The sequence below is a fragment of the Xiphophorus couchianus genome, chromosome 14 (assembly GCF_001444195.1).
Source record: "Xiphophorus couchianus chromosome 14, X_couchianus-1.0, whole genome shotgun sequence".
In the NCBI taxonomy this organism is placed as follows: Eukaryota; Metazoa; Chordata; class Actinopteri; order Cyprinodontiformes; family Poeciliidae; genus Xiphophorus; species Xiphophorus couchianus.
The window spans coordinates 4442343-4458163 of NC_040241.1; the positions used below are offsets into that span (position 1 = coordinate 4442343).

Consider the following 15821-nt stretch of genomic DNA (forward strand, 5'->3'; position numbering starts at 1 on the left):
GAACGAGACTTTATAGGCAAACAAATTGGAGTTCAATTAAAAAGGACTCAACAGAGCTTGAGGGAATGCACACTACATCACAAAGAAAGTTTAAATAGAGAACATAGGAAACTTTCTATAACCAGCTCTAGAAAAAGAAATTCTTAAGGACCTTTGAACATTATAGACTAACAAACAGCCAACCTTATGATTGATAGAATTCCCATCTGTGTTTCCCTCTCCTTGCTTTCTGATTGGTTACATTTCACCTTCAACAAGTTGTGATATAGTTTGTCCTTGGGGAACATCACACGCTGCAATATCAAGATAAGACAATAGAACACTTATATATTCCTGATTTTAGATCAGAGTGGTCCTGACATGCTTTCATTTGGACCAGATCACTCCAAACATGGCAGGAATATCTCTTAAGATTACTCTAAGAACCATCCTGATATTTGGGAGTCCTTGCCAGGCCAAGCTTTGCTTTTTCTTGTTATTAGAAAAATTAATAATGCAAAAAATAATAATACTTTTTTTTTTAAGTTTAAGCTGGACTGCAAGCGTCTCTGTTGCTCTGAGCGTTTCACTGGCATATCAAATTTATTCCTAAAAGATAAGTTTGTAGTTTATGCATTTAAAGCTGGGAGAGTGAACCAGTCACACAGCTGGCACCTCTGCGCGTTGAAGCCTGCCGCTGCGCGCTGCCGCTGCTTGACAAAGTTTAGCTCAATGTGAATCGCAGGAATAACGGAGTCACGCTTTCAGAGGTGCCCGTTGAGCAAGTGGTGAGAATGATTTATCTTTGTGAACAAATAATTATGTGGGGCGTTTACATCTCCACACGCTGGTCAGTGTGTGGCTCTATCTTCCCTGTAAAGTTCATGTTTGTGATCCCGGTTGGCCGGTGTGTCAGTGATTAACGAACCAGCACTAAACTTATCATGCAGGTTCAGCCCGGTGAGGAGCTTTCGCGCTCTCCTCGTAGTCACGCATCACGCTGGTTCTATATTTTATTATTATTTTTAGTGTTATTTTTCCTGTTACACGATGCTTTGTCTACTTAGTCAGACAGAGTTAATGAGCCTGGCCGCAGGAAGATCAGAAAAACTCGCCCCTTAAAGTTGGGCAAACACAACAGTTTTTGTGTATTTAAAAACTAAACGGACACGAAATGAAAGAGCTACTAAAGCCACATTAGCAGCGTTAAATTAAATCTCCCGTTTGTTGAGCATCTCTGCGCTCAGTGCAGCGGATTTAACTCATCATGCAGGGCAAGTCCAAGGCTGTATGAGGCCTGGAGCAAAATTTGACTTAGGGGCTTCTCTTGCTGTTAAAAGCATCAGCATCTCTTACAGCTTCTGTATTAGATTTCAGTGAAATCTGGGAGAGGGGGAGTAGTTTAATTGGCCAACCTAAAAAGCAATGAGTTATAATTGCAGTTTAGTAATTTGTATTTGTGAATAAACAGAGCTCAAACTCAAAGATTAAACTCTTAGCGTCAGAGTGTAGCTTTGGTAACAAAACAATCTAACTATGAAGATTGTTCTTTGAACTTTTACAGAGTAAACTTGTCAGCTCCTTAAAATCTTAAATTTAAATATTAAACAATTTAAAATATTTTAATTTATGTATGCTGAAACCCTTAAATCAAATTTAGCAGCATTGATAATCTCAATAAATAAATGTTACGCTTATATGTCTGTGTTAAAATATTAGCATTTGTGGGCCCCTTAACCCCTAGGGGCCTGATGGAGCCACTGACTTAATTTGGATTAAATAGAAGTCCAAATAATTGATATTCATTTTAATTGTCTTTTTTAATTTGTTGTTTTGAAGGCTAGTTGTAGGTTTAGATAGCAGTCACTGGCAATCTTTTCCTATAACATATAATTACCCAGCAATATTTTTTACATTTCCTGTCAACTTAACATCTTTTAATACAAAAACATGGTGAACCACTGGTGGGCCACCTCGGTGTCCCGACCACCGGGCTTAGCAAGTTTTCTGGGGGATACCCTGATTTGATAGTGTGAACCAGGCATTAGTCACAAGTAAATAAGAAGCTCTCAAAAGGTACTATGAAACAATGATAGATTGATTGTTAGATAGATTAATGCTGTAATATTCTGATCACATTCAGGACTTCTCTGTTGCTCTGGTCAGAGAACTGTGTTTCCAGACAGCAGTGCCACTCCTACAGGATGAGGAGTCTTTTTTTTTTAGTCTGAATCACATGCATAGACAAACCAAACCTGCGCATAAAAATGTAGCACACAAAGGTGTGTGTGTGTGTGTAGCACACAAAGGCTTAAACAAAAACCTTTGATATGGGTGAGGAAAACATACACAAACATATTTAATTCATAGGCGTAACTTCCCAAAGGACTGGTGTGGACATGTCCCCACCAACTTTGACCTGACGGGGACAGTCCACACCAATATTTCCTTCTTTATTTTCTTTATGTGCCTGCATCTACGTGCGGACAGCAACTCGGCAGCAGCTGCACGCTGTATTCAAAGCATTAACAGTCAATTAAAGTTAATGCCACATTTTATAGAATCCAGTAACATCGATGGTTACTCTACTCACCAACTGTCCCAACCAGACCCAGATAAATTTTTTCACCACTTTAGTATTTGCTATATTAAAGCAAATATGTTCAGCAAATACCGACTCATTCCATAAATTAAAATATGACTTAAAAGTTCCTTTGTTGGTAATTCCATCACCAAATTAAAAACATTATATAGGTTAATTAGATTACGTCCATTTTTTTTTTTACCCCTCTAGGGGGTCTTTTGTGGGCTCTAGTGTCCCTTATATGACAGTAGGCTGACAGGAAACAGGGAAGAAGAGGGGGGAAGACATGAGGCAAATATCATCGGGCCCGTGAGTCATACCCGCGACGGCCGCGTCGAGGACTCAAGGCCTCCAAATATGGGTCTCGCTAACCCCTACGCCACCACGGCACGCCCAAGATTACGTCCATTTTAATATATTTATATTTTGTAGTATGTTTAATACCTGCTAAAAAGTTATTTTTGAAAGGTACTATTAATCTGACAAGCCTGATCAGGACTTGTCCTGATATTTATTTATTCAATAAATATCCTAATTTATTGAATAAGACTGCAAGGCATTCACATGTAAGTTTTAGCTTCATTCTTAGCACTAGAAAAGAAAAGTAACTTAAAGTAACTGAGTGCATCACCCACCCAACCCTTCTCCTTCTCATCCCCACCAACTTGCAACACAAAGTTACACCCTTGATTTAATTTATCAAAAATGATTACATGAGTAACAAAGGGGGCGGCGGTGGCACAGTGGGTAGACCGCACAACCCTTGTACAGAAACCTCAGTCCTCAATGCGACTGTCACAAGTTCAAAACCTGGCCCATTGACCTTTGCCATGAAGTATAAAAAGCATCTTCATGCACAGATATACAGGTGTTACGGCTGGTGTGTAAGTTTTATTATGCAAATATGAGTGTCCAGGTGCCCATTGCTGATTGGCTCCTGAAAACCGGAGAAGTTAGATTGGTGGCCTGCCAGAGGTGACTGCTATAAAAGACGATGACGGATTTCCTTCCATCCATCCTCTTACCAACCAGCCACAGTTTGTTGTCTCCGTTTAACACCCTTGCTAAAATATATTATGATTTGTAGGAGTGAACTGCCATTCATTTAGGCAGGTAAGTTTTTGTCATTTGGTTTATTTACTTTAAAATAGGTATGTTATGGTTAAGATAGTTTGCTTTTGTTTCTTATGTTCGGCATTATAGTTCACTCATCCAAACCTATGCTCCAATTATTGTAACATGTCCTGCAAAATACATCTTTTTAAATGCTTTCAACATTATGAGATGTTGAAAACATCTTATAATGTCTTATAACGTCCTCAGACCTCAAGCATGTGTTGACTGCTTGAGACCTGAGGAGGATGAATCTTTCATGTTAAGATCTGGCCACCCCTAGACAGGTCATAACATGGGAAAGATTTATTCATTCCCAGTTTAGTATATCAGTCCCAGAATCCTCAGAACTCGGGCAAATCCCATTAGCAAAGACTAAAGGAATGCATTGAAGTTTCCAAGACATATTTCAGCCTGGGGACCTGTATCTTATGCTCAGGTCGCTATAGACTTATGTGGTATGTGCACATAAGCCACAAATTAAGCCTAAGTTGGGCTAAAAGGTTGTGCATCAGAAGCCCAGGAGATAGCCAGAGGCAAACATGTTGGCCCAATCTATTAAGGAATCAATCTGTGTGTGTATCCTATCACTGATCTGGCCTACACAACACAAGAGTCCATGAGGAACAGACATACATAACCTACAGTAAGAAGGCCCTGTGGTTGTTTCACAGCCATGTTGTCTAGAGAGCATCCATGTTGAAAAGGCCAGTAAGGCTACCCACCTGAAAATAAAGGTGGACAAGACTCCAAGACTCCTAAACTGTTCTACCTTTTTGCAGGAAATAAAAAAGGAAATCTGCTTTTTGGGGGAGCTTTCAGTACATGACTTGCATTCTGTTTGAATAATTTTTAATCATAAAATTTCTGATGATGGGACTTTCATGTCTCCTTATATACATACGCAGGCTCATGCAAAATTTTCAAGTTCGGCCCAAGGCACCTGGGGGATGTTGTCGATTCATATTTACTGTACATACATATACGTATATATACACACATACACATATATACTGTAGCTCACAATTATGCATTTGCATGAAAATGAGGATCTGTTTTGGATGGATTTCCACAATTGTGGAATCACAGAAAACTGGAGGGACTGTTAAATGCAGGTCATGATTGGATTAGTTAATTTCATGCCCATATAAATGATGCATGTGGATCATTTCAATCTGATCGAGGAATTCTGGGCATGTAAACGAGTTTTGACAGCATTTCTAAATGTGGTGCATTCTTATTTCACACTGTCTTTTTTAAGATTTTTTCAGCTATGTTTCTTTGTTCAAGTCTGTGCAAACTACATCACAAAAGGAAGCTCTTATGTTGTAAATATCTCGATGAAAGGTTAAAAATGAGATGTTTCTCATAAATTTCACTTGATTCATTTTTCATGCAAATTTTAAAAAGACAATTTTAGGATGTATTTCATTTGCACATCAAAAGTGGAACTATTATCATTGCTAGAATGAATTATATATTTTTATGTTCTGATATATTGACATATCCTGTCAACCTCTTCAAATCCCCAAAACCTCACGACTACTTGGTGAATTGAGAAATTCTTTCAGTATTAGTCAAACTGGGGATAGTCAGAGCAGGCAAAACTAATGGAAACCCTCTTTACAGATTCTTTGTCAGGATTTTGCTGTGACAAAAAGCATTTTAACTAAAGACAGCCACAAAGCAAAATCTTAGGTTTTTCCTGTTCTTTCACTGATTTGTGCCATGCCTTTCCCATTGCAGCTCCCATCCTTCTATAAAAGTGACAATCCTCTGAAATATCACAAACACCTTTGAAGAGAAGCCATCTTCAGTGCAAGTTAAATAGCAGCCAGGGTTACAAATGAGGTGCTTAAGCAGCATGAGCTGCTGCTGCCTACTGCCAAAATAACACCCCCTCATTGCTTCCAAAGAGCTCCTTTACCTCCATTCGTTCAGACAGCTTTGCCATTTGGCTGTCTCCATGGAGACGCCTCAACACTAGCCCGTTAACCGCATGGCAATAATGAAGTGTGGTGGCAGCTTTGCCGAATGATTCGTCATTATTCTTAATGTTTGTCTGGCAGCTTCTCTGATTAGGTGTGGGAGGAAGTTCTGCTCACGCTCTTATCACTTTCTGAATCTCACTGCTTGCTTTTGGTTGGCAGTGGTGGAGGTACTACAATTAATCTAATAAATGAAATCTTTTAATCAAAACAATCTTTTGTGCAGTTGAGGTGGGAAAAACCACAAGGATTTGCTTAATGTTGAAGGCTGAAGGTTTGAAATACTTCCTGCTTCAGAAAGGTCAGGAATTCCAGCTGTTATGTCCAGAACCCTTTGTTGAGAGAATTCAACGCAAAGTAGATGAATTAAGAACCGGGGTTTAAAAAAAAGAGACAGTGAAGGTGATGTTCCAGTTTATTTACTCTGATAACTTCCCCCGTACCCCAGAATAAGAAACAGCCTGTTCCCAAATGCATAGAGTGTTCAACCAGTCAAGTACACTTCAGAAATGAGGACACAGGCAGCAGCTCTTCCAGCCAAATGCAAGCTCTCAAACATGTCGTAAGCACAGAGTAAAGCTGTCAGGGAGAATTAACTACTTCCTGATTTATATCAGATCGTAGGCCGAGCCACCATGTGGGACAAGCCCGGCAATGAAAAGAGAAGCACAGAAAGGATATTCACCAGGCAGAGCATCAAACATTTCTGTTCTGTGCATGAACTGATGCTGGTACATCATGAGAAATAATATCAGTTCATCAGTCATTTATTAGGAACACCTTTGCACAGTTGATTTGATCTTGAACGCCTTTATCCAAACCTGAGATGTCAGCAGGTTTCATTTCACCAAAATGAATTAAAATATTCATTAACTGAATATTTTCTGTCTTTGACCAGTTTCTTCAAATGGTGATGGAAAAATCTGAAGTCGTGCGTCGTTTAGATGGATTCACCACTGGTGCAGGCATTTTCAACTGCACAGAATAAATCATGGAGATAACAAAATTAAACAAAAAAACAAAACATTCATATCTCACTCAATGCATCTCTCTATCTAGGAGTTGACAACATATTGCAGTGAGGCTTTGCAGGACCAAAAGACCCTTGTTCCCAGAGACTTGCTGACTTCTGATCATTTCAACTGGAGGAATTCTCCCTGATTTCAAAACTTTACCTCAACTGGCACTTGTAATTGACATGACGCCGGCTCCGTCCCCATGCGGATGTTGAGCAATCCTCCGTCAATCAATCCAGGGCAAGAGCATGTAGACAGATCTATTAATAATATGCGACAGCATGTTAACCACCACAGACAAGATGGAAAACTTGGAGAGACAGTCTAGACACAACAACTAGGTTGTTAATGGAGTTGTAGAAATACCAGAAGAAACCTGGGTGCAAACTGAAGAAAAACTAAAAAACATTTTTGTTGAGAAACTCAAACTGCATCAAAAAAAGAGGTGGAATGAGCTCATCGAACTAGAAAATCCAGTGGTGACAGACCTAGACCCATCACTGCCAAGCTACTGAGGTTCAAGAAGAAAGAGATCATATTGTACCGCAGTAATATGATCAAAATATCAAATGTCTATATTAATGAGGACTTCCCAGACACTCTCAAGAGAAAGAGAAAAGACATGATGCCTCCACTGAGAGCTGCAAGAGGAAGAGGAGACTTTGCTTACCTGCAACATGACAAATTGGTTATGAGACAACACACTAATACACCGAAAAAACCATGAAGTTGCTATTCATCATGGGGTATGCTGAACATCAACTCATCAACACTCAATACATCCATACCTGACTGACTATTCACCAAAAGGTCTAGATACACTTGATCACCTGAAATTAAACACTGCACAATATACTTGCTATAAGTTGCATGACTTTGGAAATGACAATGAACCAGAAAATAATTTTCTCTTGCCTATCAACAATGACTCTCAATATTATCCATTTGAGCAGCTTAACAGTACTTTAGCAACTAAATATTAATTATTAACTTTAACAATTAGCAGAAGTTTGTATGCAAATTTTCATAAGATTAAGGACTACTTACTAGGCATGTCTCAATAACAAATTTTGCTGAGCGACTAATTGTCTCAAAAATTATTGTGATAAACGATAGTATTATTTGAAGAATAACAGTTAAACTAATGTAATGGTAATGACATAATAATGCACGCACATCCTGCCAAAAATAAATACACTTTATTTTCTAAAGAACACTTAGCACTGGAACTGGTAAACAAAACAACCAAAAACAAAAATATAATGGACTCTCTCAGTCTCTGTTAACAAAAAAATCCACATTAATAAAAACTAAACACAACATAAAACCAAAGTGGAAATAAAAACTATATTCAACCAAAAGAATACAGATTATGAAGTATGTATACTATATTGCCCTTCAATAATCATTAGATTTAGATAAAGAACAGGGGCATATCTGACTACCTGATGCAATAGTTCACTCCTCCTTTAAGCAAAGAAAATGAGAAAGGGAGAGGTCAGTGGAGAGCAATTGAGTTGAACCTTTTTTCATCCACTGTCATCAATAGAAAAAGAAAAAGGCAGGAACAAACAATAGAGCCGATAAATTAAAATGAGGTCGATAATTTTCATTTATCGTGCGATTAATTGAGTTATCGTTTATCGCGACAGGCCTACTATTTACATCAGTTATGTTAATATCAGAAACAAGGATAAAATAGTGATAAGGACATGGACTGTGAACGCAGTTATAAACTGATCTGTATAGAACAAAACACAAAAGGTGGTGGTGTATGTGGATGAGAATTATAATTATAAAGTAGAGAAAGAAATATCAACTGTTGTAGACAATGTGCATGAATGCCTTACAATTGAAACAAATAGGGAAAAACAGAAAAATATAATCATAAGCTGCATCTACAAAACACCAGATTCTGACCTAAGCATATTTAACAACTGTATAGAGGAACACTTTAACGTGGAAAAATAGGATTGTTTGTTGGTGGTGACTTTAATATCAACTTGTTAAATCCAAGCAAACATAAAGGTACAGAGGATTTTATTAACACCATATTGGCTTATTTCCTAAAATCACACAACTCACTAGACTAGGCGTTCACTGTGCCACATAGCTTGACAATATGTTTTCAAATGATTTAGAAAGCGAATTAGAAAGTGGACAATTAGTAAATGACATCAGCGACCGCCTCCCAGTATTTCCATTGTATAATTGTTATAGCAGAAAAAGAACAAGAAAATAAACCATTTCATGTAAGAGTTAACACTGATGAATGTATAGAGGTACTTAGAAAATATTTTTTAAGCCAAGACACATCATCCCCTTTTTGTCTTCATACATGTTCTCTAAAGAAACAAGTGATCTATGTCACAGAATGACAACTCGCTCTACTTCTACCCCTTTCACATGAAGCACTGTTAAAATGCCCCACCCACTCATTCTGAGTTTTTTATGTTCTGTCTCATTAAGGTGGGTCTCCTGACGCATTGCAGTTGAACAGCTCAATCTTTCAGATGGGTAAGAATTTTCTTTCTCTTTATAGGATTATTTATTCCATTTATATTAATTACTTGTTAACATATCCATTTTTGTAGCCTAAAGTTTTTTTCCCCTTAACATACATAAATAATTTATTGTTTTTCCCTTGTTCAATAACTGTGATCAGAGTAAAGTCAAAAGCCATAGCTACATTGAAAATATTGCTTGCTGAGAGACACAAAATGTTAAAGAAACAATAGTTTCCTAATAGGGAAAAAAAGATAAAAATTCCAATACTCTAGTGGCTTGCCCCTGAAATGAGGTGAACACATTATACAACCAAACTCAGGTTGTGCTCTAATAATCAGACCCAACTGAATTAATGGCTGCAGCAAGTGTGTTTAGAACGTGCTCCCAAAACAGAAAGGCAGTGTTCCTGTAATAACCCATACAGTTTTTATTGCCTACCGACAGATGGGGAAACAAAAATAATTTGGCAAAAAAATCTAAACACTTTATGTGTACTGGTTTCACTGTGTGGACAAAAACCCAATGGAATCTGCATCTGCATTTGAAGCAACTGAGTCAGTGAGATAGTTAAGTATGCTTTTACGGGTCATTTGCGGCCACTTCTTCAAGTCATCCTCCCATCCCTCAAAAGCTGCAGGTAGAGATAAAACAATATTGAATGTTTCCACATATTTTTGGCCTAAAATCTCTGACGAAAGCCGGTTAGCGAGTTGCTGACATGTAAACAATTGGCGGTTCCGGTTTGTGGTGGAAGTTGTACCTATAAATCATGCAAAGCCTCATGGGGCTGGTATAAGATGGACAGTGTCCATGCATATCAGATACCTCTTAAAATATTAATGCCACCACAATATGAATGGCGTAAACGACATAATTAAGGAGTTAGCCAACATGAGTGTCAAGAACGTCACTGAATGCATTTGGATTATGTGTCCCCCAACAAAAACAAAGCCAAATAATTATATTCAAAATATCCAGTGCAGTTATATCTTCAGGTAAACCTCTAAAAGCTAGTATACAGAGCCAACAGAAGCAGAAAGCTCAATGCTGCTATCAAACTAATGGCCAGGACGTCATTATCCACACAAAATTTATGTCTAAAAGATTTTGCTGTAAATCTCGTTTCAGAAGAGAGAAGGAACTGACCCTTCAATCAGATCAAGCTTTTCTGAAAATTCCTCTTGGTACTGGCAGTCCATAAGTGCTCCGTGCAACCAAGGGGGACTTTCCTCAGTGGGTACATTCCTGAGTAAAATCTAATTTAACCAGACACTTCAAAGAGGCTCTGATGCTGGGGGACAATGCAAGGAATTGTGTGGTTTAATCCATGCTAGAACTCAATATTTTGACAACTACTTGCAACTTCGGCATAATGAACTTGGACTACAAGTTTAGTTGTAGTCCATAAAAAAAATATGATAAAAAAAATTTACCGATTCAATAAACCGACTAACTAGCCAGACATCATGGCTGTGGTTCCTGCAGTACCACAGCAAATGCATTTGCAGTACCACAGCATTTGCACCGCAAATGTGGTGACGTCATACATAAGAACACGTTACAGGTAATATAGAAAAATGGACTGAAAAATACAACCCAAAAATAAAATAGAGATATCTATTCATATCTAGGCATTAATGGGACAGGATATATTAAAGTTTTTTGCACTCCCAGACACTCAAACTACACAAAAAAAATTATTTAAGGGTTAAAATAGTGACTTAGCATGACATGTAACCTTTAAAATAAGATAATGCAACAAAAACGTCGTATGCCAAGTTACGATGTCAATATTTGATTCTTAAATTTCAGACAGACACAACATCAACCTCGTGGTTTCAAAATTTGTAGAATCACCTGGCCATGTGTGGCTCTGAAAACTATTGGGGATGCATAGATATGAAAGTTTGGGTACCGATATCCAATATTAATATTGCTATTACAGTCAATAACGGATATATTTTTTTACTACCCTTTAAATACTTTACAAAAAACACACTGCAGAATTTAACACTGCTTCAGTTAAACTACCCATGCTCCCTTGCTATATCACCATCAGTGTCACATGACCAAACAAATATCACATGACCAACCTCTGCCAATTCCACTCCAAAAACAAAAGGCTACAAGATGGAAATAAATATTGATTATCAATATCAGCCCCGTTTCATTTATTAAACTGATACTAATATGTTAAAAAAAATAATATCGGTCAGCACCAATGTTAGCGTCAATATATTGGGCATCCTTAAAAACGCATAATTGAAAACTAAGCTGCAAATTTTAATTGTGTTCTTTATAGAATCAGAATCAGAATGGAATGTGTGAAATTAAATGTGAATCTGTCTATATGGACAGATTAAATTGCTGTATTTTGGGCCGAAAATGTCAAAAGGTGTCACAAGGCACTGAATCTCAAATTGTATTAAAGTGTGCACACAGAGTGGTGAATGTGATTTGTGTCAAATAAGCACTTTGGAAATGTCTGCATGACTAGAAAGGCGCTACACAATCCATTTCCCAAATGACTTGGACCAGTTTGTCTCAGAATAACATTTGTTGTAAATTTTAGTTCAATAAATAAACTGAAGAAAATTGTTTTCACATTTGAATGTTAAGAGTGGAATTTCTTTTGTTAATGAACGATTTCAGGTAGCAAAGGTCAAATGTCAACTAAAAACTCCCCCCAGTTTAGGTCAGGGAATGCAAAGCAGTTGTTCCATCCATCCATCCATCCATCCATCCATCTTCTTCCGCTTATCGGAGGTCGGGTCGCGGGGGTAGCAGCTTCAGAAGGGAGGCCCAGACTTCCCTCTCCCCGGCCACTTCTTCTAGCTCTTCCGGGGGAATCTCGAGGCGTTCCCAGGCCAGCCGAGAGACATAGTCCCTCCAGCGTGTCCTGGGTCTTCCCCGGGGCCTCCTCCCGGTGGGACGTGCCCGGAACACCTCACCAGGGAGGCATCCTGACCAGATGTCCGAGCCACCTCAACTGGCTCCTCTCGATGTGAAGGAGCAGCGGCTCTACTCTGAGTCCCTCCCGGATGACTGAGCTTCTCACCCTATCTCTAAGGGAGAGCCCAGCCACCCTACGGAGAAAACCCATTTCGGCCGCTTGTATCCGCGATCTCGTTCTTTCGGTCATGACCCAAAGCTCATGACCATAGATGAGGGTGGGAACGTAGATCGACCGGTAAATCGAGAGCTTCGCTTTTTGGCTCAGCTCTCTCTTCGCCACGACGGACCGGTACAGTGCCCGCTTGACAGCAGACGCTGCGCCAATCCGCCTGTCGATCTCCCGCTCCCTTCTTCCCTCATTCGTGAACAAGATCCCGAGATACTTGAACTCCTCCACCTGGGGCAGGACACCCCCCTTGACCCGGAGAAGGCACTCTACCCTTTTCCGGCTCAAGACCATGGCCTCGGATTTGGAGGCACTGATCCCCATCCCGGCCGCTTCACACTCGGCTGCGAACCGCTCCAGCGAGAGCTGCAGATCATGACCTGATGAGGCCAGTAGGACCACATCGTCTGCAAAAAGCAGAGACGAGATCCTAAGGCCACCAAATCGGATCCCCTCAACACCTTGGCTGCGCCTAGAAATTCTGTCCATGAAAGTAATGAACAGAATCGGTGACAAAGGGCAGTCCAACTCTCACCGGAAACGAGCCCGACTTACTGCCGGCAATGCGGACCAGACTCTGACACCGGTCATACAGGGACCTGACAGCCCGTATCAAAGGGCCCGGTACCCCATACTCCCGGAGAACCCTCCACAGGGCTCCCCGAGGGACACGGTCGAACGCCTTCTCCAGGACCACAAAACACATGTAGACTGGTTGGGCGAACTCCCATGCACCCTCCAGGACCCTGCCGAGGGTGTAGAGCTGGTCCAGTGTTCCACGACCAGGACGAAAACCACACTGCTCTTCCTGGATCCGAGGTTCGACTATCCGACGGACCCTCCTCTCCAGGACCCCTGAATAGACCTTGCCAGGGAGGCTTAAGAGTGTGACCCCTCTATAATTGGAGCACACCCTCCGGTCCCGCTTTTTGAACAGGGGGACCACCACCCCGGTCTGCCAGTCCAGGGGAACTGCCCCCGATGTCAATGCAATATTGCAGAGTCGCGTCAGCCAACACAACCCTACAACATCCAGAGCCTTAAGGAACTCCGGGCGGATCTCATCCACCCCCGGAGCCTTGCCACCGAGGAGCTTCTCAACCACCTCGGCGACCTCGTCCCCAGAGATTGGAGAGCCCAACCCAGAGTCCCCTGGCTCAGCTTCTTCAATAGAAGGCATGTTGGTGGGATTGAGGAGGTCTTCGAAGTACTCTGCCCACCGGCCCACAACGTCCCGAGTAGAGGTCAGCAGCACACCATCCCCACTATAAACAGTGTTGGTGCCGCACTGCTTCCCCCCCCTGAGACGCCGGATGGTGGACCAGAATCGCTTCGAAGCCGTACGGAAGTCTTTCTCCATGGCCTCTCCAAACTCCTCCCACGCCCGAGTTTTTGCCTCAGCAACCACCTGAGCCGCATGCCGCTTCGCCTGCCGGTACCCATCAGCTGCTTCCGGAGTTCCACAGGCCAAAAAGGCCCGGTAGGACTCTTTCTTCAGCCTGACGGCATCCCTCACCGAAGGTGTCCACCAACGGGTACGAGGGTTGCCGCTACGACAGGCACCGACAACCTTGCGGCCACAGCTCCGACCGGCCGCCTCGACAATGGAGGCACGGAACACAGTCCACTCAGACTCCATGTCCCCCACCTCCCCCGGGACGTGTTCAAAGTTTTGCCGGAGATGGGAGTTAAAGCTCCGAGTTAAAGCAGTTGTTTTTAGTTTAAAATATATTGGGGGCATATGTTTTAATGCAGAACTTAACTCTTGTAATTCTTTCACTTTCAGCTGAATTCAAAACAACTTCATCTATAAAGAACCTGCAGCTGATTTTTTATATTGTATGCATTAAAATTCTTAAGAAAACAAAAACCTCAAAGGACTATACAATCTGATGTTGAACTCAAACTCTACAGGCCTCACTTAGCATTTCAGTACCACATTCAATAGTATAGGAAGATTGATGTCATAGGAAAATAATGCTCCAGCATTGACTTTCTACTCATTTCACACTGTAGCATGTAGACAGTTGTCTCATCAGAAAAGCCAGGCTGCCACAGATATCGGGACATTTCAGAAAAGATTTGCTTAACAGTCATAAAATCTCACATATATACTGCACATGAGCACCATTGCAACAATGACTCATAAATAACACCCCTAAATTATGGCGTACCTCAAGGTTCAGTTTTAGGCCCTATTTTATTTATTTTGTTTTTGCTGCCTCTTGGACATATTTTTAAGAAATGTAATATCTCTTTTCACTGCTTTGCTGATGATGTGCAAATCATCAGCAAAGCAGTGAAAAGAGATAATAAAACTCACGTTATTCTGTTTGGACAAAAGAGCCTTATTAGTTAAACCTGATGAAATGTGGTTCCCTTGCTTCTTTTTATCAGTATTCTGTTAGGAATCTTGGTGTCATTTTTGACAGTTGTCTTAAATTGGATAAGCAGGTGAGCTCTGTCTTGAAATCAAGCTTTTTTCATCTGCGCCTTCTAGCAAAGGTTAAATCTAGCTTCTGTCTTAAAGACTGAGAAACGTATCCATGCCTTCATCACTGTACATTTAGACTATTGCAACTTATTATATAAAAATATGGACCAATCTTCTCTACAGCATCTCCAAATGACTCAAAATGCCACAGCTAGACTTTTAACTGGAACCCAGTTTCAGAGCACAAAACACCAGTATTGGCTTCTCTGCATTGGCTGCCAGGTTCTTATCAAATTGATTTTTAAATTCTTTTATTGGTTTTTAAACCTTTACATGGCCAAGCTCCAGCTTACCTTCAAGACCTTCTTCATAACCATTCCATCTCTAGAACACTTTGGTCAAATAATACATTTCTCTTACATGTTCCTAGAACCAGACTGAAAAGCAGAGGAGACCAGGCATTTACTGTCACTGCTCCTAATCTGTGGAACAACTTACCTTTTAAGATTAAATCTGCCCACAGTCTGGAACACTTTAAATCACTTCTTATAACTCATTTTTATTCTTTAGCTTTTCCATTAGGCCTGACATTGTAAACTACTTGCCCTGTCTGTTTTACCTTATGCTTTATTCTTATGTGTTTTATCTGTCTTTTATGAATACTGTACAGCACTTTAGTGCAGTACAGTTAAAATGTGTTTTTAAAGTCCTTTATAAATAAAACTAACATTGACATTAACATTACTTAACTTCTCACTATGCAATGTACATGCTTCACTCACCACCTCAAGTGTCATGCCGGACACTTGAAACTACGTTATGTACTGTCTTATTAATTTAGCCAACTATCTGGCCACTGGGGGCCTTCATACAGCACTGTAGTTTAATTACTGGATGGTCTATTGTTATGACAAAAAAGTAAACAAAATGGCGACACCACAGGAAAAACAAGCACCTTTCTAACTAACCTAATATATTTTTGATATACAGAGTATGCATTCTGTATACTTACACTTTAAGTGTAATATCCTGCCTAATAGGACTTGAAGTTTGACAAAATTGTCATCTTTTCCTTCCA

The 15821-nt window shown here is 40.2% G+C and overlaps 1 protein-coding gene across 3 annotated transcripts in view; it reads right to left on the bottom strand.

Moving 5' to 3' along the window:
• The window catches only part of mllt3 (MLLT3 super elongation complex subunit), a 99246-nt gene that overhangs the window by 81956 nt on the left and 1469 nt on the right, over positions 1–15821 (bottom strand). The gene's annotated exons all lie outside the window — the stretch shown is intronic.